At 47.2% G+C, this 4,966-nt stretch overlaps 1 pseudogene; it reads right to left on the reverse strand.

Moving 5' to 3' along the window:
- Positions 1 to 575: 575 nt before the first annotated feature.
- LOC130201388 (protein L-Myc-1b-like) lies at positions 576 to 4,459 on the reverse strand (annotated as a pseudogene).
- Positions 4,460 to 4,966: the final 507 nt, after the last annotated feature.

Genomic DNA, 4,966 nt, shown 5'->3' on the forward strand with positions numbered 1-4,966 from the left:
TGTTCTAAAGATACCGATTGGACCGACTGCGAGTGTAACCTAGTTCAGTGCACATCGGTGGCCCGGCGTGCAACAGCCACTGCAGAGGGGAGGATCCACAACAGGATCACACACACACACACACACACTTCAAGGGCAAGTCTGAAGGACAAGCCGAGTTTAACCTCCTGTAGACCAGCATCTGGCACACAAGGCACGTTCGTTTACACATCAGATACCGCAAAGTGACACAAAGGGAGGGAAATACAGCAGATTACTTTTTGTATGAACTGCCATCATTTACAGACGATTTGAGGCGACAGTGGGTTGTTTCTCCGGAGAGGCACAACCACCGCAGCACAGAGAGGACCGTAGCCACGCTATAAGTGTGAGGCGTGATATATTTGTTCCTTCAAACATTTAAATCAAGGGTTCCCTGTGCACAAGGTTTGTTAGGTTGCCATGGCAGCTAATAACTGACTCAAGCTGGGGTAGCAGAGCAAATCTGAAGGCAATCTTAAGTGATATTAATTGTACAGAGTAATACGGTAACTTGTGTCTTTGCATAATATTTGAATAAAAAACAAGACTACAGGTTTGTATGCAAATATGGTATAAAAATTTAATGGTGTTGTCAATGTTAGCATGCTTTTTAAAAAATCAACCAAAATCAGGAGAAGCATTGAAATCACAAAGTGACGAGTGAATATAAAGTACAGCAGTGCTACTTATTTTTTCGCCCATTTTTCCTACTTTCTTAACAAAATAGAGATTCCGCGATGCCTGGCGGCACGTCATAAAGAAGAGCAACGCTCCTCCTTCACCAGGAGTGATAAGCTATTATATACAGAACAATTTGTACATCAAACACACCAACTCATTCACTCATATGTACACAGAATGGCATTCACGCCTAGCTCACATTAAAACACACATCCTGGAGGCTACGTTAACTCACTATCACACCAAGAATGATCTTAGTCATAGCTATAAAAAAAAATCCATGACCCCTGTTCAAAACTAAAATTTAAAATTTAAAAAAAACACAGCACACTAGCTGCTCCTCCTCCTCCCTATATCTGGTTCATTGGCCAGCACAGTCAATTCATAGGAAGCCCACAGCAATATGAATGTACTCCAGAGCAGAAGTCACGACTATTTACATGAGGCAGTTCAATAAAAACTGGAGCTTTCCAAAAGTGACACGACTTGAGAGTAAAGTTCCTGAATGTGAATAATGAGCCAGTCTATTTCACAAGCGCCTCAAGAGCGCTTCAGTTCTGCTAATCGGCGGAGAAGCTGCTGCTGTCTGGTTTTCAGGCGCTTCTTCTCTTGGAGCTGCCGCTTCTCTCTGGCGTGCAGGTCCGACAGGAACTCCGTCGCATGGGTCAGGATGGCCACCTTCGGAGTCTTGGCCGACTCCAGGCCCGGGATCTGGTCGCGTAGGGCGAGGAAACGAGACCGGAGATCGTTCTCCTTTTCCGTTCGAGGAAGTTGTGGTTCCGCCTGCGGTCAGTGTCCTCTGCGTCGGAGTTGAGGGGGCTCTCGGAGGGGGAGCCGGGCCGGGAAACGCCGGCCGAAGAGCCCGGCTGCCGACTGGACGACGTGCAGGTACGCTTGCTCGGAGGCTCTTCTGCATACTCTTCTTCTTCCTCATCTTCTTCCTCATCATCATCATCATCATCATCGTCGTCATCGTCGTCTTCATCGTCATCAGGGTCACTGTCTGGGGAGCGGGCGGCGTAGTTGTGCTGCTGCCGGTGGACGGACATGTGAAAGCGTTTGGGGCAGGGGTCAGCGCGGACCGTGATGGTCACCGGCGTTCTGGCGTTCACCAGCCGCACCCCGTTCTGCTTGCTCTCCACAGTGACAACATCGATTTCCTCTTCATCGTCATCTGTGGTCACATATGAACAACTCATCAAGACACATAGAACAACGGTATTAAACCAGCAGGATGGTTCACAGAAGAATCTAAATGTAACCAAAACAGACAACAATAAAAGTACATCCCATAGCCAGGCATGCAAATCCCTCCTCAAGAGTAGCAGCCGATGTGTTAACAGCGGTGGTGATCCAGGCTAAAGCTTGCAGGAATTCACCCTTTTGTCTTTGAACACTGAACATTCAACAATTTAACTGAGCAGATCTGTTGGCAGGGGACACTCCCTAATTTGGGAAATGTGAAAGAGTCACTCTCACGGTCTGTCGCTGGGAGAGTGTAGTAGCCATAAATCACCGGGTCTCGGTCACCCCGCCCCTCTACCGCACTCTGATTGTAATGCAGAGCCAGAGATATCGAGAGGAGGCCATTCAAGTCTCTAAGTGACGGGGGCGCGGTTTTTAAAAGATTGCGCAAACATGTGGCGCATTATAAAAAAGTGAGAGTGCAACACCAATGCAGCTTCACGGTGACCGACTGTTGGACTTGATAACCCCTCTGCGCCAAAGACCACAGTTATGAAACAGCAGCACGGCTTTCCAAATTACGCATTGTTAGAGGGCAATATAATCCCGAGGCAGGAGCAGGGTGGGGCAATTTAGAGCATGACTGCTTCCTTACCAGACGAATCAGAGCGAGACTCGGAGCCAGACGACGCCGGCTTCCTGCAGCTGCTTGTCGGGAAGGTGAAAACAGCCGCGGGGTCGACGCAGTCCGTCGCCGGGGTGGCGAGCGGGCCACCGGGAGAGACGCACTGCACCTTGCTCGGTCTCACGGAGACCTGGGCCACCGGGGGGACAGCGGTCTGCGGCGCAGCCGGTACTCTCCCGGTGACCTTCTCCAGCTGCTTACTGGCGGAGAAACTACTCCACATGCAGTCCTGGATGATGATGGAGCTGAGGTTGCCGAACAGCGCCCCCGTGCCGGGGATGAACTGACCCTCGCACTCCTCGTCCTGCCCCAGGACTTTGGACAGCCAGCTGAGCTTGTCTCCTGGAGAGAGGAGCAGCGCGCCGCCGCTCAGAGTCCGCGTGGGAGACATGGGAGGGGTGGGCAGCAGCTCGAACTTTTTCCATATGTCCTCGCTCGGTGCGGTCGACTTGTAAAAATCCTCCTCTCGGTCGAAGTCATCGAAAAAATAGTGCTGGTAGCAGTCGAACTCCATGTTCAGTTAATTTTAAAATCCTCTGGGTTTATTTCCAGAAAAGGATCAAATGACACCAGCTGCCTCAGAGAAACGTCCTGAACAACCCTGAGGGGGAAATATCACATAGATTAGCAATGCTCTTTTTAAAGTAGTATGGTTTTAAGTAGTATGATCACATTTCTAAAGTCTCCATCTAATGGGCCATTATGAGATCACATGTCTTTGAAAGCCTACTTTCTACTAACGGGACGACATTAATAATTGATTCAATCTTGCGGATGCCCTCTTTGAAGGGCTGGGCTCCAGCTGTCCAGGACATCACATACATTATATATGATATACTAATAAAGGAGTCAACTATGATTCAGCGCGAGCGGTTTTCTTTTTTAAAGTAGTCTACACGAAGAGATCTGGAGACGTACATGACCATCATGCGTAAAAGTAACGCGCGTGGTTGCATTTCCTGAAACGCAGGCAGCGCTTTGTTCCACAGAGTCACGCGTACCCCGGCGAGGAGGAATAAAAGTGAGCCGCTTCGCAGCCACGGCGCGTGTTGCAGCTCACAGGCGGCCCTCGATGTGCTCATCGGAAACTTCCAAAAGGTCGACACGAGAATAAAACTACTCACCGGCTCTCCGCACAAATCCCACAGCGAAATTTAGGGCATTGGAAAATCCTTCGGCGGCCAAAGAGCAAAAGAGTCCACGGATCACGGGGATCAGGCGGATAAAAGCACGGTTCGCACACAGTGTTTTACTTTGGTTGCAGTTTAATTTAAAGGTAAAGAAGAACCGGGTCTCGCACAACGCGCACAGGGTCCGCCCCACAATGTGTTACAGAAACCACACAGTGCGTTTTTCGCGCCAGTGAGATATCCTGTTATAAGGAGCTAAAAGAGTGCAGGGCGGAGCCTCTGAAATATCTGCAGCGGTCGATCCGGGTAAGCCCCGTCTGGAGGCGGGGGGAGGCGCGCAGCCCCGCCCCGTCTGCAACGACGATTATGGTCATGTTACCCGGCATATTTCATCATCGATATGGGTTGATATTCGTCTCTTTCTACTAGTAGAAGGAGAACATGTATTTTATTGTAAGTCATTTTACTTTTATCTGAGGGATTTCTATTTCCATGTCGCCTCCTTCAGTTTGCCATCATGTGCTGCTTTACTATATTTACTTTGACAACTTTATATTCTATTTACAAAGTTTGTACTCAAGGATCAACTTAATATCAATTTCAAAATAAAGTATAAAGCTATGTCGTAGATTACATATCTGTATATGAAGAAGCATTCAGTTCCACGTCCACCTTCAGAAGTAAAAGAGCTCTGTCACATTGGTGCATTTGTATGAAATATAAAGCAAGTAGTTGATTAATTGTTTTTCTCTTATATGTAATAATATTGAGCTGAATATGTTTGATTGCACAAGACAATTAAAGATGTTGATTTATGCTTTTAGGAGAATGTGCTCAACCTTTTTCAAAGTCTTTTTTCCATTTCATAGATCAAACAATTATTTAATTTAGGAGAAATAATTATGACCATGGGGTAGTAACGCATCCCAATAGTATTGAATTATAATTATACCTTTAATGAATACCTTTTACTTGAAAGTGCAATTTGAAATGCAGGACTTTAACTTGTAGTGGAGTAATTTAACATTAATGTAGTCCTGTTTCCATGTAAAGGATTCAGCTTCCACCACTGCATCCCTACATAATAAACACTATGTTTCTCTATAACCACAAAACCACACAATGCGTCGAAGGTTGTCCACATGTCCAGTCCAGCGAGACAAGCCGTGGCCCGACAGGTAAAGTTGACACGGCTCAACCTTGAGGCCAAACAGTAGTTTAAAGAGGATCCTCTCCTTAATCCTGTTTTCCAACCGCACTTCTT

The sequence above is a fragment of the Pseudoliparis swirei genome, chromosome 11, assembly GCF_029220125.1.
Source record: "Pseudoliparis swirei isolate HS2019 ecotype Mariana Trench chromosome 11, NWPU_hadal_v1, whole genome shotgun sequence".
Lineage (NCBI taxonomy): Eukaryota > Metazoa > Chordata > Actinopteri > Perciformes > Liparidae > Pseudoliparis > Pseudoliparis swirei.